Below are 24,895 nucleotides of genomic sequence, written 5' to 3'. Positions count from 1 at the left end.
GCTGATTAGCCATAGGAATTGTGCAAGGAAATAGGGACTTGGAGAGCTGCATAATAGGCTAAGTGTTGGCCAAGAGTTTGCTTGTGAGTTGGAGATTGATTTTACTGAGTGTTGGGATTCTTCTTGTGAGAACAAGCATCGTATTATCATCTTGGATTTCTGATATATGCAATACAAATAGTGGGGTTTTGAGCTGTGGATTTCCCCATATATTTATTGTGTTATGTGTATTTGATTATCTTCCTCTTGTTGATTATTGTTTCATCGATTTATTGGCTTATGCTGAATGAAAGTAGAAGTGGATTCTTATCCTGTGCTTTAGTAAATTGCATGATCTTGTGAATATATAGGATTTTCTACATGGTATCAGAGCTAGAGAATAATATACTAGAGGAGATTTTGAAGTTTTGAGTTCAGGGTTACAGGTGAAATTCAAATTTGCATTTCATACTTTAGGATCGAGAGATGTCATTCTATGGTTTGTGGCTCGAGTGTGCGTTGGAAGGAAGATCGAATTTTATAGCCTAGAGGGATAGAATGGCGGCTATAATAGAAGATAATGGCTTGAAGGAATTCATTGATCAAGAAGTCCCTAAGCTAGCATCAATGAATACATAGAACTTGGCCGAGTGGAAGAAGTGTGTGGCAAAGGCGATGTGGATAATCCTTGAGGGAGTTAGAGACCACATTGTCTCGAGTCTCCATGGAAAAGAAACTCCGTATGCTATGTAGAAAACATTGACAAACTTGTATCAGAACAACAGTGACCAAAGGAAATTGGCACTGAAGGACAAACTTCGAAAAATTAAAATGGAAAAAGGTGAGACTATTTCCAAATACTTGATGAAGTTCACTCAATGTCACTATAAACTCGGAAGTGTTGGAATCACAATTGCAGAGGAAGATATGGTGAGTCTTTCTCTTCTAGGACTCCCAAAGAGTCAACATATTTGTTATCAGGATTTTGTTAATGGTAAGGAGAAGCAGCCAGATTAGGAATGACTGTGTTCGGATTTGATGCAAGAGGAGATCAGGGGGACCACCAGGGATGGCTCCTCATGAAAGACTGATGATGAAGAGAATTGTGCCTTAGTGATTAAGGTGAAGAAGGGGAAAGGGAAAGCTTCCCATTCCAAATCAGATTCTTATCATGGAGGTAAGAAGAAAGACATGATGAAAGTTAAATGCTTTCATTGTCATGAGCTGGGCCATTTTGCTACAAATTTTCCACTCAAGAAGTGAAAGAAGAAGTCCTCAGGAGGAGAGGCATGTGAGGATTTTGCCTCTCAATTCAAATTGGACTTTTCTCTCATTGCATGCATGGTGTCATCAATGTTGGGAAGTGTATTGTACATAGACAGTGGAGCTTCATTCCACATGACTCGCGACAAAGAGTTGTTCAGTGACCTGGAGGAGAAAGATATCTAGATGCATATCGAGATGGGTGATGACAGGAAGTTTAGTGTTATTGGATTGGGCACGATTACTTTTCAAAGGGAGCATGGGGCTCCACTCACCTTGAAGAATGTTATGTATGTGCCCGGGTTGAAGAAGAACTTGGTATCCATTTCCATGCTTGAGGATAGAGGCATTGATGTGATCTTCTTGAAAGGAAAGGCATTCCTTCGACATATAGCCACTGGTCAAGAAAAGAAGATAGGGATTTGGGTGAAGAATCTCTATAAGTTGGAGGTAGAGGAGTGTGCTGTTTTGAGCTCAAAAGTAGAAAGGGTGTAGAGCTGAGATGTTGGTGAGTTGTGGCACAAGTGATTAGGCCACTTGCATCATGGGGCTTTGAAGATATTGCAGCAGATCTCTACCAGTTCCCAAAGGTGCACTTGAGCAAGTTGATACATGCAAGGGGTGTACTTTGGGAAAATACACCAAGTCTTCCTTTCACAACAGAGATAGTTAATCAGAGTCTATTATAGAGAGAGTCCATTCATATTTGTGTGGACCATTCTCGATAGCATCCACAACCAAACACAAGTATTATGTTATATTTTTTGATGACTATTCTAGTAAATGCTAGATATTTTTCATGCGGAAAAAGGATCAAAATTTCACAAAGTTTTGTGAGTTTAAAGCATTGGTGGAGAAAGATTCGGGCAAGAAGGTTAAAGCTATACAGAGTGATAATGGTGGTGAGTATGTCTCAAACAATTTTAATAACTTCTTTGTAGTGGAAGGGATTAAACGGTAGTTGATAGCACCCCATAACCCTCAAGAGAAAGGGGTGACCGAGAGGAAGAACAAAAGAATAATAGGGGCAACGAGGGAAATTTTGCACGATCAAGGCCTACCACTACACTTGTGGGCTGAAGCATGCAAAGTAGTTTATGTTTAGAACCGTAGCCCACATTAGATACTTCAGATGAAGACACCAAAGGAGGCTTATTCCAGTGAGAGGCCATATTTTGGTCACTTCAGGATTTTTGGGTCATTGGTATATTGCCATGTGTTACAGGTCTATTTGGGCACATCACTCCTGACATTCAAATTAGTACAATTAGGGCTCATCAAACCCTAATTCAGTTGTTACATGCCCTAGACAAGTCATCAAATTGAATGCTTCCATCCAGGAAAGTTTCCTAGCTTGAAACCCTGCTGAAATGCCTCCTTAGGACACCAGCGCAACCTTGGTAAGGGGTAATTATGCTGCAGAGTAGGTAGGCCCATTCAGGCCTGCACTGTAGTGCACTTAGGCTCTCTTTGACCTGCGCTGGTGTTACACAACATTTTGTCATTGTCCCTGTACTCCCCGTTCCTTGATCCTGGAGGACCTCTATAGTGAACCCCGAATGCTTTGCCTTCATGGAGAAACTCCCATCATGTCCCTCTTCATGAGTAGATCATTTCCCTTTTGCACCATTTCCCTTGAAAATTCTGTTTTGCCCAATTTACAAGACCGATGCTAATGACATTTTTCTCCCTCGTGTCGATGTGCAAAGGTTAGCACTATTCCCGGCACCGATCGGAGCGACTAAGTTGTGTTCCAGTCATGCCGGTCTTGTTATGGAAAGTTTTTTAAATTAGAGCTGAAGCTTCCATCTCTAGAAGCTTCGTAACGAAAGTCTGGTAAATGGTTTGGCCGGATGGGGTCGAGGATGATAGTTTGGGCTCCTTTCCCCTATAATGATGGAACTACCTCAAGGGATAAGTCCTTCTCCCATGAGAAGAAGATCCATCTCCCATCCATATTTCCTATATAAACCTCCCTTCTTCCCAAGCACAAACTAGTGACTATTGTGAAAATCAGAATTAGACAGGCAAGCTATTACTAGTTGTAGCTATCTAGTTGTGTGAGGGAGAAGTGTGTTTGGTTTGGAGTGAAGCCTAAAGGGAAGAGTCTTTAAACTATTGTTGTTTGAAGCCATCATGAAGTGCTAGCAGAAGTGTGTGGGAACTTGGTCTTGTTAGAGGAAGACTGCGATGTCAAGACGAATGGTTGTAATCTCTCTTTGAATATTAATATATGCAACTATCGATTGATTTCCTACATGTTTTGTAATATTACATATTCGTGTCTTAATGCTTCTTGACTCATTAAGTAGGTTGAATTGCAATTTTGCTATTATTATGTTTGTGTGTTGTTGTTGTTTACTTGTTTCAAGAGCTTAAAGAAGGAAGCGAGAGATCGCTGGAGCGAGCAAGCGAGGACATCATCAAGCAGGATAAGCGACCAAGAGGTAGGACCTCTTGATTGATTCTAATTTAAGGAAATATTCCATAGAATGTATCTATTGTGGCTAGACCCATTATTGGGCTAGAGGAATTCGTTCGGGTCCACATTTATAATTTTACTTCACCACAAATTAGCGACTCCACTGGGGAGATCCCATTCTATTTTTTGTTTTGGATTTCATGATTTTGTGAGAACTTTGCTAGTTTTGCATTTTCCCTTTTGTTCTGTTTCTTTTCTACTGTTTACTGGCCTAAGTCTAAAATCCATAGTCGCAGATCTGGTCCCTATTTTTTTTCCTCTTAGTTTCCTTGGACAACGCGTGTAACCGGCCGACAGTCGTGCCAATCAGCGCGAATTGCAGAGGAACAGGCGTGTCGACCCACCTCCGGCGCTTGTTGTCAGTTAGGTAGTCACGTTGATTCTTGTACGTGAAGATTAGGGCTAGACCCCAATCTTGGCCAGTGTGTTCTGCTCTTGTTTTTTTGACCCTGTGAGCCTTTTGACTGTTTTTCTCCCTAATTAGAAAGCTACTTTTCGTTTGGTTTTGCTTGCTTGTAGGCTTGTCATCTTGCTGTTTGATTGATCAAGTCATTGAGTGGCCAGTGACACTAGGACATCTAGCTAGTCATCCATTCAGCAGCTTGTGGAATCATCAAGTCCGGTTGTGGGTGTCTTTGCTCCTTGCATTTGTTTTTGGCCCCTTTCACTGCTTTGACCTCTTTTTGCACAAGTTTGAAAAAGTTTTTTTTACTAGTTTGAACGTCGTTTTCTGGCATAGATTACATTGTCAGTCTTGTGTTTAGCAAAGTCGGTGTTTCATTGATCTGAATGAACTTATCTTTTCATGTTTTCATATGCTTGAAGAGCTCATAGTCTCAGAATTTTTTTCATTGAAAGATTGTATGCGAAAGTTTGTTTTGTTGTTTCATGAGAAAGTGTGAAATTCTAGCTTGTTGCATCATTATGATTCACATCTTTAAAAACTAGAATTGCATCAACATTTGAAAAGGAAAAGAAATTTGTTCATTTCGAAAGGAATAATAGATAAGTTCTTGTCAGGAAATTAGGAATTGGAATGCATTTTTCATTAGTTTAATTTTTTTTTTCGAAAAAGTGAAGTAGTGAAAAATAATTTCATTTTCAGTTGCTTGATTGTTTTCGTTTGATTGAGTAGTTTCTACCCTCTCTAGTGTAGGCATTTCATCGAATTGAAAGGGTCTTGTCCCAAATAGTTGCATTTTAGGTTTTTCGAGTAGCATCTCTAAGACTTGAAAACTGAAACTTAACTCAAGATCAACTTTAAAGTGAATTCAATTTACCTAAGGCGCATTTGACATTAACGATCACATCTAGAAGGTCTAGGCTAGAGACGTGTTCCGGCATATGTAAACCTAGCAGCTGTCGTTAGATTCAGCATTAGACAACTCTAGCATGGATTTGTGCTCCCCGTACCATCGCATATATAACGGGAGACCCCACTAGGCTGCAATCCTTTTATCTTTAGGAAGCCGAGTCGGCCGCCTTGCAAATGTGATACATCGAACACAGCATTCGGGGAGATTTCCTGCTCGTACTTCTTGGTTCGCTAGGAGGTATTATGTTGTTCACGGTTGCTTGGTAATCTTGTTTGCCTAGATCATCCAAATTAGTCATTTGATCTTTTCAACTCATTAAACTTAATAGATCATCCGAGCACTTGTACTTTCAAGCTCGTTTCCAATCGAAAGCGATAGAGTCATCTTTGTTTCTTTCCCGACTCTTAAAAAATGAAAGAACATTAGTCTTTTATGCGTCTTAAATAATTGATTGCCCATGATCCAAAACATCTTGTTATATTTTTAACCAAATCGTGAGTTCCATTAAAAGGAAATTTTAAAGCCTTGAAGTTATTTGTTTTGTTGGCTAAGACAAGGTCATCGTGGTTGAACCATCTGGTTCACCCATTTCCTCTTCCTCTCCTCTGTCTGAAAGATTGTCTGAGGAGCCACTTCCTGAGTTATCAGATCCATTTGAGGACAAAAATGTTGAACTCGCAATTGTTTTGAGTGTTCAACCATTATCATCTCGTCCTCCACCTACTTTCGATTCAGGGTCATCTACTGGTCTTGACCCGGAATCTCCGAATAATCTCGTTCGAACTCTAGAGAACTCGCCGACCACTGACGGTCAGCTTGGACTGGTTATCTATCCTCCGAACCCTCTGTTTGACGTTGTTGAGATATCACCACAATGCCCTTATAGTCTGTACGATCAACCGGGTGTTCCTTTGGAACTATCCCCCAGTACATGTTCCGCTATCTGTCGTCATTTGTTTCCAGACATGGAACCCAAAGGCAATGCTCTCCGAATGAGTCTGAAGTCTCAACTCCACACATTGTTGAGGGAGAAGAATTACAGTTGTAGTTCCCTCCCGAGGGTTTCCCTTATTCATAAGGTATTCCCGCCAGCTTGCCACCTGGCTATGTGTCTTTAGGGCACTTAGTTTCATGCTCATCTAGTGCCTCATCACTCTACCATAACTCTGTTTGGGTGTTAGGCATCAGGCCTACGTTAGGTCCGTTCGTCATGAACACAACCTCCCAACCAGTTGTTACTTCAGTCCCGGTGAAGCCCATCGTCTCAAACACTCTTGTACCATCAATCCCAGTTACACGCCAGTCACAACCACCAGTTTCAAAGATTGTCTCTGCCAGTTCCTATGTCCTGTTAGTTAGTGGCCAGATTGTGCCACCGCCTAGGGGGAAAAACCTGAATGTCTCTATGGTGTCAGGTGCCACTAATGTGAGTGGCTCACAATCTCACATGCTTGGTATAAGCCAGCCCTCTTCTGGTATTATTTACAACCCTGCTAACCCTACTGGATCAAGCAATGTCCAGTACCAACAGGTTCAGAATCCTAGTGGTCTGTCTAGATCGAACAATGTTCAGTATCAGTAGCCCTATGGGGCTTAGGTCCAATACCAAAATCCTTACGTTCCATACGGTTCTCAAGGATTGGTTAATCAACCTTACACCATCTCATCTGGGCAGTACATCCAGCCTGGCTATGGCCAGATTCAGTTCGGTAATTTCCTGGGCACTGTTCAAGTACCCTTGCAACAACAAGGAAAACTTTTGCAACAACTAGGGCAGCATTTGTTACCGCAAGGGAAACCTTTGCAGCAAGGGCTTTCTGTGCAACAACAAGGGCAGATTATCCTGCAGCAAGGTCACTTGCAACAAACGCAAGGTCAGCCCTTCCAGCAGTTGCAACAGGTTGCGCAATAGCAGATGCAATATGCTCTGCATACCTCTCAACCATACCCTCACAGGGCCAACTTCTGCAAACCGAGGGAGAAATTTTGCAACCGCAAGGTCAACAAAACCAACCTGGGAAACAACAACCCTTGCATACCTATCAACAAGGGCAACCCTTACAGGGATAGGTTCAAGGTCAAGTCCTGCAACAATAGGTGCAAAATCTTCTTGTCCAAGGCTAACAGGTTTAGAAGCCTGCTGGGCAAGGGCACCAGGTACAGAATCCCTATGTCCAAGGGCCACAAGTGTATCAACCTTATGCCCAAGGACTACAGGTCCAGAACCCTCTTATTTACGGACAACAGGCCCAACAACCCTATGTTCTAGGACAACAGGTCCCATACCCATATGTCCAAGGTCAACAGGCTCAACAACCTTTTAACCCATACGTTGCCTATCAACAACCTATGCATGGATAGTTTCAAGGTATTCAAGGTTCGAATCCTCCCTTTGGTCAAGGTAATTTGCAATGGGGGCAGACTTAAATTCCATATGGCCAAAATCCCCCACTGTGGGGTCAAAATCCTTACTAGTAGGGATGGGCTCCTCCTTATGGGCCCGCCTACCGACCTCCCATGCCTTTTAACACTCAATTACCTTTCTTGGCTACACTTGAATTGCTAGATGTATCGTGTATTACGAATGATCTGATTCTTCATTTGCCACACTGGCCTCGGTCACCATCCAAGATACCAAGTGATTGCCCAAAGTTCGATGGAAAAGCTAAAGAAGATCCTCAGGCCCATGTGATGACATATCACCTCTGGTGCTCGTCGAACTCATATGTGGACGATTCTATTTGTCTTCGTCTTTTCCAACAAACCCTCATGGGTGCTATAACAAAATGGTACATCGAGCTACCTCGAAGTACTTTTCATGACTTCAATTCGTTAGCCATGGCCTTTCTCATGCATTTTCAATTGCCTATTCATTACGAAACGGGTACCTATCTGCTCACATCGCTTAAGCAAGACACTGCGACGCACATCTATGATCATATCCATGAATGGAGACGTAGACGTCAACTAATCAAGTTCGAGATAGCTAATTATTTTCTCACCGAATGGTTTACCAAATCGTTCGTAGCCCCAATTGCTCACGATATAGCCATGGGTGGATGCGTCACTGAAGAGCAAGCCATCGCTCATGCCCAGTACTTGGACCTGGTCTACTCTTAGTCTGGCACCTTATATGAATTATTACCCAATGCTCTACAACCATCATCTGATCCCGTGACATCGAAGTCACCCGCTGTCCCTCCCGTTGATGGAGTTATTGGTTCAGTATCCCAGGCCCCTGTCAAAACTTCTTCCAAACAGAAGTCGGTCTCGAATACTGCTCCCAACAGTTCATCTCAAAACCCTCCAAGCCTTGGTAAAACCTCAAAGGTCCATGATATCCAATCTACCGTAGTGGACAAATCCTCGAAAGGAAAAAAGAAAGGAAAAGGTAAAGCTAAAGCTGATGCCCCGAAACAGGGTCCTCCCAAATTGTCTGCTAGTGAATCTTTACAACAAAAACCTAAGTATCCCTGCCTCATTTGTGAGGAGGATCATTATACTAAAGATTGTCCACGACGATCCAAAGTTAGTCGTTTTCTCAAAGGGACCCCTGCTGTCCTCAAAGAGCCTTTTTTGTCTCAGTAGACTCAGATGGTAGACCAACCTCGATCTGCTTCCTCTAGATCTCAAGTGTTCATGATGAGCACGCCCATTAATGTGGCTACCTGATCGAAGGATTATCAAACTCCAACTCCCACAGCAGGGAAAGAAAAAGAAGTTCCACCTTCTTCTTCTACCCCGGGTTCTGGCCCTCTGCAAATCGAGCACCCTAACCCTAATTCTGCTCCACGACCACCCTCTTGAGGTGTGCTATGAAAATCCTCGTACAATCCCAATGCCCAAGCTGCTCAACACTACAATGTTGTTGAAGATTTGGCTCAGGCACCATCAGCCATGTCGGCTCTTGAGGTACTCCGAAGCTACCCATCACAACGGAAATCTTTGCTGTCAGCTATCGGGGAATTGATCCCACCGATTCTAATTTGATCTATTTCGATCTAGAGAACCATGTTTTGAGACTCCCTCATTAGATTGCCTTTCTTATTCAGGTAATCATTAATGAAAAGACCATCCATTGCACTGTGATCGATGAAGGTGCTTCTACCTGCATCATGTCAATTGCGTACTAGAAGGCTATTGGTTCCCCTACACTGAACCAGTCTTTGAACACATTGGAATCTTTCGATGGGCATGATTCATGACCCTTCGGTGTCTTACCGAACCTTGCCATCACCCTGGAAGGCAAGATAATGCAAGTCGAAGTAGAGATTGTTGACGCCAATCTCAATTATAATCTTCTACTTTGCCGAAGTTGGACCCATGCCATGCATACTGTGGCCTCCTCTTTGTTTCATGTGATCCATTTTCCCCATCAAGGGAGGATTTTCACCATTGATCAACTGTCTTTCTTTGCCTCTTCCTCATCTGATGGCAACATTCTGTATGTCAAGCACTCTAGTGCTCCCTTTGAGAGCGTGGGGGTAGGTATCTTCAAGGATTCTGCCTTAATGGGAATTTTTCCACTCCCACCTCCTCATGTTGCCTCCATTAACAAGATCTCGGTCAAATCTGATCCCTGGGTCATACCTACGCTAGATCTGGTTGATGCTTGGAGCGACATCATGCCGCTTAGTCCCGCCGAAGTCAATTGAGTGGAAATTGTTTCGGCTGCAAACTCTGCATCCTTTGATTCTCATATCTCAATGACCTCTCTTGATATGTACTCTCAATCCCCCTAGCTTGGCACTTTGGAATCATCCGACCCCTTAGCCGAGACCTTCCTCACTGATGAAGGTATCATGGAAATCATGTCTCTCGAGGAACCACCATGGATCGATACCCATCATCGCTCCTCGTTCCTGCCTCGCCTGACGGTCATGTCTACCTCTTTCGAAGAGTCCTCTTCTCCATTTCCACCATCGACTATTACTCATGAAGTATGGTCAGAAGGAAATTTGGGTAATATTACCCAAATGATGCCGATTGACATTTCTATCAAACCCGGTGTCGTTGAACACATTCATATTAGGGTATCTTATTCTCTAGATGAGATCAAGACATATACTCATCTTTTTCAGGAATTCATGATGTGTTTGCATGGTCTTACCAAGAAATGCCTGGCATTGATCCCAGCATCGTGGTGCATGAAGTACCAACGTATCCGGATGCGAAACCTGTTCACAAACGGCTTCGTCCGGTGCACTCTAGAAAGGCTACTGCTATTAAGGGCGAAGTCGAAAAGCTTCTCAAAATTGTATTCATTTATCCAATTCCCCTTATAGACTGGGTGTCCAATATCGTCCCGGTGAATAAAAATCAAGGCACGATCCACGTTTGCATGGATTATTGAGATCTTAATTGCACCTGTCCTAAAGACAACTATCCTACTCTCTTCGTTGATCAAATCATTGATGAATGTGCTGGGAGCAAGATATTTTCCTTTTTGGACGATTTTTCTGGTTACAACCAGATCAATATCGCACTGACTGACCAAGAGAAGAGAACCTTTATCTACCCATGGGGTACGTTCGCATACAAGAAGCTCCCTTTCGGCCTAGAAAACCCTGGGGCCACATTTTAGCGGGCAATGTCCTATGCATTTCATGATATTCCCAACATTGGCCAACCTTAATTGGATGACCTTCCTGCCCATTCTCGTAAGTGACAAGATCACCCAAACCACCTTCCACAGATTTTTCTGCGCTGCAGCACCATAACATTCGGTTAAATCCACACAAATGTGTTTTTTGCGTGGAATTAGGACAACTCCTTGGCTTCATCGTTTCCAAGGATGGGATTCGCATGGATCCGCTAAAAGTCGAGGCCATTGTAAACTTACCCCCTCCATCTTCACTGCACCAACTCCAGAGCCTCCAGGGAAAGGCTAATTTTCTTCGTTGTTTTATACCCAACTACACCGGGCTAGCTACAGGGTTTACGCGGTTCCTCATAAATTCTCCTCTGTTGCATCCACCAGACTATTATCGAGATTACTTCCTTTACCTAGCTACAACCCCTAGCATCATAGCTATGGTCTTAGTTCAAGACAACGATGAAGGCGCTGAACACATGATCTACTACCTGAGTCGGAATCTCCTCAACACTAAAACACATTATGCACATGTCAAGAAGTTGGCTTTGGCCGCTGTCTAGGCTGTTCAACATTTTCGACATTATATTATCTTATGAATGACTACAGTAATTTCTGAATGCAACCCTATGACCTACATCCTGACTCGTCAGTTGTTGGGGGGGCAAGTATTCTAAATGGATCGTTATCCTGCAAGAATTTGATTTGGTCTTCACTATGACCAAATCTAATAAGTCACTTGTTTTCATGGAATTGATTTGTTCCCTTCCCTCCAAAGCTCTCCCTACTAGTGCAAATGAACAACTCCTAGATGAGACACTTTTCCTGATTAACACCCTTGATCCATGGTACGGTGATATCGTCGTGTATCTCCAAACCTCCACATTTCAGTCCGCATTGACCAAAGATGATCATCGAAGGATTTTGTCATCATTCTCAACCCTACCACACTATTGGTGATACTTTATACCATGTCAGTGTCGATTCTGTTCTTCGTCGATGCCTCACGATTGAGGAAGATGAAAGAGTTCTCAATGATTGCCACTCTAGGGCATGTGGTGGTCATATGTCTGTATATGCTACAGCTTAGAAAATCCTTCACGCTGGTTATTTATGGCCGTCCATCTTGAAAGACTGCATTCTTGCTATCCGCAAGTGTCACGAATGCCAAATCTACCAATGCAAGATGCGCGCCCCACCCGCTCACCTACACCCCGTCATTACCGTTGGTCCCTTTATCGAATGGGGCATCGATTATATGACATGTAACCCTCATTCGACCGGGGGGCATGGCTACATTATCGTTGCTATGGATTACTTCACCAAATGGGCTGAAGCGATGCCTACATATTTGGAAGATGCTAAGATGGTGGCTCAATTCATTTTTAACCATGTTATTTCTAGGTTTGGCGTACCCCAAGCCATTGTCACAGATCATGGATCATGATGGCATAACTAACATCTGCATTGGGCTTGCACCACAATGACTCGACCCCATATTACCCTCAGGGCTGTTATCACTCAGATTTTCCTAGAAGTTGTTAAAAAGAGGAAAGGGGTCTAAGGTAACCACAAACCAACTTTTAGGTACATAATCTAGCCAATTTGTATCCAGAGAGGGCTCTCTCTTTAAGATTTAGCTTGGTTTTATAAGATGTTAGGCTAGTTATAAAAGCTTAAGAGTTTTAATTGTATTTGGTGGTGAAATTCAATAGCAGAGGGGTAAGACTGAATATTTTAGGCCATTGGGCTAATGGAGTCAAAAGAAGATAGCTCAACTGGATTTGGTTTTTCAACAAAGGATGGCTTCACAGGGCAAGATAGTTAAACAGGGAGCAAATGGAGACTTTAAAAGATGGAATGGACTTAAAAGGATGAAGGGAAATTAAGAATCCTTCAACATTTTTTAAGAGGAGGGAACCTGGATGATCACCAATGAAAATAAATTAAGGATTTTTTTCTAAATGATCAAAATGAGTAAACTAGGAAATAGGAGCAATTAAGAATTCACTGCTTATGCTAGTTTAGAGGAAAACATTTAGAATAAAAACGATTGAAGACAGATTGCACTTAAGCACTTTCTGAATTATTCTTTTTCATTTTGATATTTAGATATGAAGCACAATTGATATAATAAACAAGAAAACAATAACAAATGAGATATAAAATACTTATTTGTTCGGTGTTTGACACATGAATCCTATGAAAAGTCCTTTGCATTAATTCTTCATCTAGCCAGCCATGCAAGATTTGTCCAACAGCACTTTATTCCAAAGTAATAAGTTTTACAGCAACGTCTAAGAATCCACCCTCAATACTCCGAATGAGGGAGTATTTATACAAAAAATTACAAAAAATATCTCATAACAAAGTGAGATATATTCTAGGATGACTAACAGTAAGTTACATGAAAAATAGAGACAGATGATCTCGTAGATAGAAGAAAAGGAAAATGATGGCTTATTGTTCCTATTCTTGTGAACGTGCTGGAGGTAGGCCCTATGATTGGGCATGCTGCTGTCTTCTTTGTAATTCTGTGTTGGCTGCCCTGTTTTTGATCTTCTTACTGATACTCTTTACCTGCTCTGATACTCTTTGACTTGTTTGATCCTTGTTTACCTTCTGTTTACCTTCCTGGGAGGGGAAATCCCTATCAATAAGGTGGTTGCTAGATGAACAAATTGATCAATGAATTCATTATAGGAGTAAGGGGTTTCAAAGGATTCATGGAAGACGAGGACCAGAAGATTACAGACCTTGGATTGCCTTTGGTATCAAGTTTCATGACAGGGAATGGGAAATTGTTTGATTGATAATAAAGCATGAGATGATATATAAAGGTGGTATACTTGAAAACTCTTTCATTCTCTAGTCTCATGAACTGGTCATGAATCTTATCAGCAATATAGGAGGCATAGTCATACTTGACAGCAGGTGGCTATCCAGGAGTAAAGATTGACAACAATGCTAGGGTTAACTCATCAACGAACTCACTGGTGTTGAAACCCATTACTAAAGATATCATATCAACTATGAGTCTTCCCATTTCTGTGAAAAAAGTTTGCATATAAGGAGGTGGACCCTTAGGATGATGTTTTTGCAGTGTGAAGGTCTGACAGAGGCGATTTAGTTTGTCTTGGGACAATTTAGTTGATTTCTCAACTAAATATCCAATGGAAAGGGGAGTGAGAGCTTGATTGGAGTGGAATTGCAACATTTCACTAATTGATTTGGCAATTATTGGGAAAAGGACTGTTTGGCTTGGGGACATAACTGCTCGGCGGTTAGGGTCATAATTGGCATGGCATTGATGAATTATATCAAGGAAAACATGAACTGAGGGTAAAAAGTACATGGGCAGATTGGATTCCCACAATCCTAGGATATCGGAGCCATTCAGGTAGTCATATCTACTTTGGCAAAAGACTTTAAGGTGATTTTTATCGGTGGTTAGGTCTTTTATCTGGATGTCCCTATCTACTAAAGGCAGATAGTCTAAATCTCGGTGAGGAGCATTTAGGGGTGCAACATTCAAAGCCAATGGGGTTTTCATGTCTAGTTCTTGTAGATTCAGAAGGAAACTGTGGTTTTCTTTATGAAATGGGAAACACAGAGGCTATAGGATACTTAAATGACGAAAATATTGATTGAATTATTATAAATTTGGGCCTTTTCGTCAATTCTTTAGTGGAAAACAAGTAATTGCAGGGTTTTGGTGGGGAATTTGATAAATACCTTTCTTTGGGGATGAGCAATGAAATGCAGGTACTGGGCGCGGTCGGAGGGTTCTAGTCGGCATCGGCTGCAAGGTTTTGGAGCAGGTTGGCCACTGGAAGGTTGAACTGGCTAACCTCGACGTTCTTTTGCATGGGCACACAGGTTTACGGTATAAAGCACTGAAAATGACTTGCTTGTTTTATTTACAAAGTCAAAGGTTGACGGGGTTTTGGATTTTAGGCGGGTGACGTCAGCGGTAAATGATATGATGCTTTTGTCGTATGCGGGAAGGCGATAAGCGGTTTCATATTGCACCACTTTTGGGGAAGGGCGATAATAGACCTCGTGCCAGCGATTCCATAGAACATTCGACGTGTGGCAGAGGTGCTGTGAGAAAACCACTTTGTGATTGCGCACTAACGTGCGGTCACAAAGGGTCGCGCGATATTCATAATGACTGTTAGATCTTGGGGACTTGATTGGACGGTTGACGGAGGACGCGATATGACGGGGTTTAATAAAGGTGGGTGCGATATAATTAAGTGTTAATTTAATCATATCGGGAGCGATGTAATAGGTCGGGAAGGTTATTAATTAACCATGAGGGTTAATTAATCCCATTTTAATGTGGCGGGGGATTAAGGTTCTTAATAAGTTACAGATTAAGTCATTTATCCTATTTTAACACTGATATGGTTATAATTAACCAAGGGCGGGATATATAACATTTTGGGGATATTTAGTATAATTATATAATACGGGAAAGGGTAAATGTTATAAGGGAATTATATAATATATAATAAAAGTTAATATGATAAATGAAATGAAAAAGTGCCAAGTATAAAAACATTTGATGTGTGTAGTTAAACTTAGGCTTAAAGTGAAAAGGGATTTTATGAAAAGTATTTGAATTTTTCCTAAGTAAAATAGGATTTTACTTAGGAAAAGAATTATGAAGGTGAATGAATGATTTCAAGTACTTAGGCTTTATAAACTATTGGGCCGAGGGTCCGGTCCCTCCAGAAGTCAGAGAAATGCTCTGAGCCCCTCTAATTTAACAAATGCCTTAGAACTTAGGGGAAATTAGTAAAAATTTAGGGAAAATGAGAAGGGGAGTTAATTATTCTGACTTTGCTTTGCTTGAGCTGTTTTTAATGTACTGTATGCCTTAGCCTTGTGATGAATGCAAGAGACCCAAGCTTTTAAACTTAACCATTCACCACACATTTGTTCTGCAACATCATCTACCTACGCTACCTACTTTAACCTAGCATTTTTTCTTCTTTATTAGGGTGCACTTAAACTGACAAACCCCTATCAAACTTTTTCTTTTCTTTTACATGCAGATATCTATCTGAGTCTAGCCTTATTACATCCAAGGGCTCAGATTAAACTGTTGAGCTTCTTTTATTCAATCTACCTATCTACTTATCTGCCAAGATTAAACAGTTTGGTCAGATTTTATTCTCTATATCTAAAACATGAAATTGAAATATGAACTAGCCAAGCTTGAGCTTTTTGACTATTCATCAATTGTGGCATAAGTTAACAAGCTGCACACAAGTGTTTATTATACAAGAGTAAAAAAGTAGTGGCATTTGGACATGCACACTTTCCTTGGTCTTTCTTTTTGTTGGGTTCATTTTCTTTCACTTTTTTGACCATCTTTATTCTTTTTATCCTTTGATTTTTCTTTTAGGGTATACCCTATTTACATTTTTTTATTTTTTTGAAAATATAGAAAACCTTTGCAACAAGTAAAGGTATGAACACATTTCATAGCTCATCAAGTCAATCATGATATATGACACCTATTGGTATAGGAGCATAATAAGGCCAACGACCAAGTTGAAGCCATGAACAAAGTTTTGGTCACCATGCTTCAGCGTACTATTGGGATGCACAAGTCAAATTGGCATCTCATGCTTTTTTTAGCTCTATGGGGCTACCGAACTTCAACCAAAGACACCACTGGTTTCACACCATTCCAACTGGTCTATGGTCTGGAAGCAACATTGTCGATCGAATGTGAGATTCCTTCACTTAAGTTAGCTGTTGAACTCCTCCCTAAAACATCACCTCAAGAGGAACGCCTCTTATATTTATAATAACTGGACTAGACTTGCCATCTCACTACCTTGGTCATCGAAGCACAAAAGAAACGGGTCAAATCCCATTTCGACCAGTCGGTCTCCCCTCGTGCTTTCTCTAAGGGTGATTTGGTCTTGCTATACGACCAAGCTAATGATAAGCTAGGGGCAGGCAAGTTCGAACCTATGTGGCATGGGCCCTATATTGTAAAACGTGTTTTGTAGAAAGGAGCCTATGAACTTATTGATTATGAAGGAAATCCTCTCGATAAGCCCCGAAACGGGATTTACCTCAAAAAGTACTATTCTTAGGTCATATTACATGGTTACTTATGTACATTAATGTGTGATTCATTTCTGTACAAAGTGGTTTTGTGTGAAAGTTTTCAAACAACCCTCCTATTTACTATTCTTTTCGTGCTTTGCAGATGTCTGCAGGTCCTCACGTCGGTTTTGCTGATGGTGCTTGCCAAAGTACCCGGAACTTATCATTCACGGCACGGGCTATCTACAATCCTAATGATGAGTTGATTGACCTTCAAGGTATCTACCTAGGTTGTACAACCAACAACATTTGATCCAAAATGGATCTTAAACCCTCTAAACCTCTAAGCCATCAAATATTGGAAAACACTATCACATGGAAAAACATTAAGAATTGGTGGAAACAGAGCTAAGCGGAGGTTCAAATGGCACTGCACAGGAGCCATCGGATCGGACAGATCAATGGTCAAGATCAAATTGGTAGATCGCATCGGAGGGTTCAAGGATATTGCATCGGCGGAGTGTATCGGGGATGGCCCGAGGGGAAATGCGATTGCGATCGGCGACATAACGCGAACTGTTGATCGAGCGCTCAGATCAACGACTGCGATTACACCATCGCATCGCAGGTTTCCAAGGGAAGGACTTACCAAAGGCCCGAAGACTCAGTGATATGTAATTGCGACTTATTGCATCGCAACATACAAAGGGGTGATGCCAATGGACTGCGGATCATGCGATATGCGATGCGCCGATCGACGATCAGCGGAGGAATGGAACCAAATACAAAGGGGCCTATGCGCCATGAGATATGCGATTGCGATCAGGGCAAACCAGAAAGGAATTATAGATGCGAATGTATAAAATTTGAAGTCTGATAATAAGCATTTTTCCTATGTATTCCGTGTATTCTCGCTATGGAACAAATACAAAGGGATTATGACCGTAGCACTTGCGACTTGTGATAGTGATACAACAACAGACCCGATAGGATTATAGGTCAAATTCAATATCATTTGAAGTCTGGCTTGGCGAAATCTCACTTTTTTGTGTATTTTCCTTTGTAAACAGAGAAATGTATTCCTGGGGATTTCACCCACGCCAGTGGTCCTTTTCGTTTGAAAACATGTGGCGACAATACCTTAGAGCGTTTTGCAATGATTGTTAAATGCTCAAGAAGGAGATGAAGGGACAGCGGCTGGTAACCAGAGAGCCCAAAGAGGGAAGGCGAACAGATAGGGCCGAGAGGATTAAAAGCCATTCAATGGCAACACAGAAGGGGGATAGACAAAGAAGGGGAGCAAGAGAAAGCAGAAGACAGAGAGCAAGAGGGAGAGGCTGTGCACTCTTTTTAGACTTGAGGATTTCAAGTAAATCCCTGTTGTTTTGTCATTGTTGTGTTGAGACTTTATTCGAGCTCACACTTGTGATCATCTGCTCTTGAAGACATAATATAGAGGTCGACATTGAAAGCTAGACCAGGAGACGTAGCCAAGAAGTCTAGTGAACTCCTTGATTATTTGTTGCGTTGATGTGTGTGTTTTTTGTGTTTTCCGATTGTTAATTGTCTATATTATTCACAATCTTTTTGATTTGTTGCACTAAGTAATATAGGAATTCCTGCACATGAGTCTGTAATACCTTAATATTGATTTAAGATCTCATTTTCATATCAAGTGGTATTAGAGAATTTGGTTTTGTTAAGGTTAGACAAGCTTGTGTTGGATTTTGAATGCTAACTAGATTAAAGCTCAGACTAGGAGAAGGAGAACTTGTTGAGGCTAATCCAGAGATTGGAAGAGTCTTTTCTCAGAGGAGAATGGCAGAAGAAACTCCATTGGGATCAGAATCTCAGTTCATGGATAGTTTTATGGCCATGTGAGCCATGGTGGAAGAGATGTATCTGGAATTTAAGAAGGGTTGAGGTGAAAGCACTTCAACACCTAAACCAGACAAAGGAGCAGAGGAACCTTTTCTAGTTTCCCCTCTAGAAGGCAAAGGAAAAGGAGAAATACCTCCTCCACCATCTCCTCCATCATCACCTTCATCATCCTCATCATCTTCTTCGCATAAAACTAGCCCTGATAAGAAAAAGAAGAAAACTTCTTTGATTAAATTAGATGTGAAGTTTGATTTGCCAATTTATGATGGAGAACTCAATGCAGAAAAGCTAGATAATTGGATAAGAAAAATTGATGTATACTGCAGGGTACAGAATGTTGATTCAGAAAGGAAGAAGATTTAGCTGGCTAGCCTTCGACTTGGAGGAACTGCACTAGTATGGTGGGAAGGCAAGACACAAGCTGATCTACAAAAACATGGTAAAATCATTTCTACCTGGAATGAATTTGTTTCTGCTATCAAAAAGCAATTCTATCCTTTAGCTTGCATGCAACAGGCAATAATGAGTTGGCAAACTCTTCGACTGTTGAAGGGTCAAAGTGTACAGAGTTATACTCAGGAATTCAGAAAGAGAGCTTTAACTCTAGGTATATAATTAGATTCACCTGCGACTTTATTGAAGTATATAGGTGGTCTTCATAGCTATTTAAAGCATACTATTCTCATGTTTAATCCCACTAGCTTAGATGATGTATAAGTTCAAGCCACACATCTAGAGGCCAGAGGTAAGAATGTAAACTCAGAGGTTGGGGGAACATCTAAATATTTTGTAAGCAAGAGCAAGGAAAAGAAGAAATTGAAATGGAAGGAGAGGAAAGCAAACACTGTAAAGAAGGATAAACTTTCATGCGCTCATTGCAAGAAAGAAGGACATGACGAGGCACATTGTTGGCTTTTGCATCCAGAACTGAAACCTAAGAAGTTCAGTGGAAACAAGAAAAAGAATGCTGCTGCTATTCAGAAGTACTTGGGATCAGATTCAGGTGATGAAACAACAGTTACAACCACAAGTATTAAAGGTAAAGATTCTAAAGCATCCACAATTAACTCTGCACAATCTATTGATAATGAAAGTAACGAGAGGGAAAGAAATGATATTTTTCATATTAGAGTAATTTTCAAACACAATAAGATTGATACTTTGTTTGATAGTGGATCACAAGTAAATTTGATTTCTGAAACAATTGTAAAGAAGTTGGGATTACAAACAAAACCTCATGAGAAGCCATATCCATTAGGTTGGGTGTGTGATAAAACAAAGCTACAAGTAACGAGACAATGTAAACTTAGGTTTGCTATTGGATCAACATTTGTAGATGAGGTTGAGTTAGATATAGTTCCATTAGATATATGTGGTATTGTTTTGGGAAGTCCATACTTGTATGATAGGAAAGCTATTTTCTATAGATTTGAAAATAAGTATCAACTCACTAAAAATGGAATCGAATACATTGCAAGAGCTCATAAACTCAAAGATAACTATTCTCTCATAAACTCAGGACAAATGAAAACAATTGTGAATTCAAGTAAGCAATTAGGACCCTGATAAAACCAATGCATTTGAAGGCTGTGATTCTAAGGAGAAAGCTGATTTATTTAAAGTTGTTTCAGAGTATGATGTTCTATTTCAAGAACCTAAAGGTCTGCCACCCAAGCAAGAAATAGTACATGATATTTATTTGCAGCAAGATGCTCCATTACCTAACATTGAATGTATAGGTTGTTAGCTTTAGAGAATGCAGAGATAAAGAAGCAGGTACAGGAGTTGCTCGATAAAGGGTTTATACGACCAAGCACATCACCATGTGGATCTCCAATCATGCTGGTGAGAAAGAAATATGGTTCGTGGAGAATGTGCATTGATTATAGAGCACTAAATAAAATAATGATCAAGAATCGTTATCCTCTTCCTCGTATTGATGATTTATTAGATCAATTGAAAGAAGCAGTTTACTTTTCTAAGTTAGACTTGCGAAGTGGTTATCATCAGGTCAGAGTTGCAGAACATGATGCATGGAAGACTGCTTTCAAGACAAAGCAAGGACTTTATGAATGGTTGGTTATGCCTTTTGGCTTAACTAATGCTCCTGCTACATTTATGAGAGTTATGAATGATGTACTTAGACCATTTATTGATGACTTTGTAATTGTTTATTTAGATGACATTCTTGTTTTTAGTAAGACATGGGAAGACCATGTAAAGCATGTAAAGCAGACTTTAGATGTTTTAAAAAGAGAAAATATATATGTAAAGCTGTCAAAATGTGAATTTGGCAGAACATCTTTAAATTATTTGGGTCATATTGTAGAGGGTGGTGAATTGAAGATAGATCCATCTAATTAGGTTGAAGTCATTATGAACTGGACTAAACCCAAATCTGCTATAGAGGTTAGGAGTTTCCTAGGGGCAGCAAAATACTAGAGAAAGTTTATTGCTAACTTTTCTTTGATTGCAGCTCCATTACATGCATTATCAAGATTGAAATAGGTGTTTCAATGGGGAGGCAAACAACAGAAAGCATTCGACACCTTAAAATAGAAAATCAGTACAACACCAGTACTGGCACTGCCAGATCTTCAACATCTATTTGAGATTGAGACAGATGCCAGTGACTATGCCATGGGAGCAGTGTTGATGCAACACGAAAAACCCATATGCTATCATTCTGAGACATTTACTTATGCAATAGTTAATTATCCCACATATGATAAAGAATTGTATGCATTAGTACAAAGTGTGAAAAAGTGGAAACATTACCTAATGGGTAAAGAAACAATCATACATACAGATCATCAACCACTTCAATATTTTCACTCACAAACTAAATTGCAGCAATCAAGACATTATAGGTGGATGGGTTTTCTACAACAATTTCATCTTGTCATCAGATATAAGAAGGGAATACACAATAAGGTTGCAGACATGTTATCAAGACCAATAAAAAATGCATCTACTATACTTAAGCATAACTCAGTAATGCATGAAAGTTACGTTGAACAATATGCTCAAGATGTAGATTTTAAAGATGTATATGCAACTTTAAGTCATGGCAAGCAAGTAGAAGAATTGGATTATTATGTAAAGGACCAACTCTTATATCATTTGGAAAGTTATGCATTCCACAAACTGAAAGAGTTAACATAATTCGAGAAGCACATCTCTAATTTCAGGTCATTTTGGTGTAAGTAAAACAGTTGCACAATTGCAAAGGTTCTGTTATTGGCCAAGAATGCATGAGACAATTTCTAGATATATCAAAGGATGTACAATGTGTGCTACAAGCAAACCAAGTAATAGAAAATTAGGCTTGTACACTCCACTTCCAATTCCTTCTCGTCCTTGGGAAAGTGTTTCCATGGATTTTATTGGGGGATTGCCAAAGTCTAGGAAAGGTCATGATTATTTGTATGTTGTTGTGGATAGGTTCAGTAAAATGTGTATTTTGATACCATGTAACAAGCAGGTTACAGCTGGACCACAAAGTTGTTCTATCAAAATGTATGGGTTCATTTTGGGTTACCCACTTCTATTGTATCTGATCAAGATTCTCGATTTGTTGGGAAGTTTTGGTCAAGTTTATGGGAGTTTATGGACACCAGGTTGAAGAAGAACACAACATTTCATCAAAAACACATGGTTAGACAGAAGTGGTCAATAGGACAGTGATCCAGTTGCTCAGAGGTTATTGTAGCAAGCATCCCAAGCTTTGGGATAAGCATTTGTGTTATGTGTAGCATGCTTACAACCGTGCCAAGCACTCTTCTATTCAGAGATCTCCTTTTGAGACTTGTTTTGGTTTTATGCCAAAGTCTACCTTGGATTTTGACTTTGGTAAAGACATAGCAGTTGATGGACATAGTGATGTGGACAAAGCAACCAAGTTCATTGAAAAAATCCAGGAAATTCACCAAGCAGTACAGGAACAACTGGAAAGAAGTCAAGCCAAGTACAAGGCAAGACATGACAAGCATCGAGTTGAGCATATTTTTCAAGTTGGTGATCAAGTTTGGTTGTACATCAGCAAAGACATAATGCAAGGTGAAGGTAAGAAGCTAAAACCAATAAGGTATGGACCTTTCAAGATACTTGATAAAATTGGTGAAAATGCTTTTCGCCTTGATTTGCCAGCTTATATGCAGATCTATTCAGTCGTTAATGCAGAAAACTTGAGATTGTATGAACCTTCATTGATTGAAGATCCTAAAGAGCAAAGTTAGTTGCCTTCTATTGGGGATTTGTTGCCTGAGTATCTCAATGAGTTATAGGAGGACACAATTCTGGACAGGAAGGTAAGAACTACGCGTCAAGGGGATGTTGAGTACTTGAGAGTAGGACTCAAAGGTTCAAATCTAAGCAAGGCACGATGGATAGGAATTAGACAAGTGAGGGAGCTGTATCCTCACTTGATCGATGCCTAAAAAAACAACTTTTGGTGGTCCAAAAGATTTTGAGTGGGAAGGCGTGATCCAAAATGGATCTTAAACCCTCTAAACCTCTAAGTCTTCAAATATTGTAAAACACTATCGCATGGAAAAACACTAAGAATTGGTGGAAACAGAGCTAAGCAGAGGTTCAAATGGCGTTGCAAAGGAGCCGTTGGATCGGACAGATCAACGGTCTAGATCAAATCGGTGGATCACATCGGAGGGTTTGGTGATATCGCATTGGCGGAGTGTATCGGGGACAGATCGAGGGGAAATGCGAATGCGATTGGTGACACAACACGAACCGTTGATCGAGCGCACAGATTAACGACTGCGATTACACCATCACATCATAGGTTTCCAAGGGAAGGACTTACCAAAGGGCCAAAGACTCAATGATATGCGATTGCGACTTATCGCATCGCAATATCACATCGCAACATACAAAGGGGTGATGCCAACGGACCGTGGATCATACGATATGCGATGTGCGATATCGGCGATTGGCGATCGGCGATCGACAGAGGAATGGAACAAAATACAAAGGGGTCTATGCGCCATGTGATATGCGATTGTGATCACGCATGCCCGAAAGGAATTATAGATGAAACTGTATAAAATTTGAAGTCTGATAATAAGAATTTTTCCTATGTATTCCGTGTATTCTCGCTATGGACCAAATACAAAGGGATTATGACCGTAGCGCTTGCGACTTGTGATATCGATACACCAACGGACCTGATAGGATTATATGTTGGATTCAATATCATTTGAAGTCCGGCTTGGCGGAAAATCTCACTGATTTGGTGTATTTTCCTGTGTAAACAGAGAAACATATTCCCAGGGATTTCACCCGCGCCAGTGGTCCTTTCCGTTTGAAAACAGGTGGCCACCATACCTTAGAGTGTTTTGCAATGATTGTTAAATGCTCAAGAAGGAGATGAAGGGACAGCGGTCGGGAACTAGAGAGCCCGAAGAGGGAAGGTGAACAGACAGGGCCGAGAGGCTTAAAAGCCATTCAATGGCAGCACAAAAGGGGGATAGACAGAGAAGGGGAGCAAGAGAAAGCAGAAGATAGAGAGCAAGAGGGAGAGTCTGTGCACTCTTTTAGACTCGAGGATTTCAAGTAAATTTGTGTTGTTTTGTCACTGTTGTGTTGAGACTTTATTCAAGCTCACACTGTAATCATCTGCTCTTGAAGACATAATATAGAGGTCGACACTGAAAGTTGGACCAGGAGACGTAGCTATGAAGTCTGGTGAACTCCTTGATTATTTGCTGTGTTGATGTGTGTGTCTGTTGTGTCTTCTGACTGTTAATTGTCTATATTATTCGCAGTCTTTTCGATCTGTCGCACTAAGTAATATAGGCATTCCCGCACATGAGTCTGTAATACCTTAATATTGATTTAAGATCTCATTTTCAGATCAACATTGATGAATAAAGTGCGGTCATCGAACTGTTATCAGAAGCCATCACTCTGGGCATTAGAGAATTGGTTGTCAACCTAGATTCACAACTTGTCGTCCTTCAACTCAACGGGCAATATTCTGTCAGGAACCCTCAAATATTATGAATGTATCTCCGTATCCATCTGTTGGAAAGACATTTTGATTATATTACATATCATCATATTCCTAGATGCATGAATACATTAACAGATGCATTAGCTAATTATGTGTTGGATAGACATTTGTGAAACATGTAAAAGATAAGACAAACCATTTGTACCATAATAGACAGGAAAATATAACATATATACATATGTGAGAATGTTTGATACATCAAAACCCCAAAAAATAATATGTATGTCCATAATAACATCGGCGGCTCGCAGGCCTCGCACATCCGTGGCATGCAGGCC

General features: G+C 40.6%; 1 pseudogene; it reads right to left on the bottom strand.

Moving 5' to 3' along the window:
* LOC149140379 (arabinosyltransferase RRA3-like) overlaps positions 1 to 24,895 on the bottom strand; it is a 108,954-nt pseudogene that overhangs the window by 32,694 nt on the left and 51,365 nt on the right.

This window comes from Pinus tabuliformis, chromosome X, assembly GCF_031772625.1.
Source record: "Pinus tabuliformis cultivar Carrire ecotype Pingquan chromosome X, CPIR1, whole genome shotgun sequence".
In the NCBI taxonomy this organism is placed as follows: Eukaryota; Viridiplantae; Streptophyta; class Pinopsida; order Pinales; family Pinaceae; genus Pinus; species Pinus tabuliformis.
The sequence above is the reverse complement of the archived record's forward strand: the minus strand, read 5'-3'. Positions and strand labels throughout refer to the sequence as shown.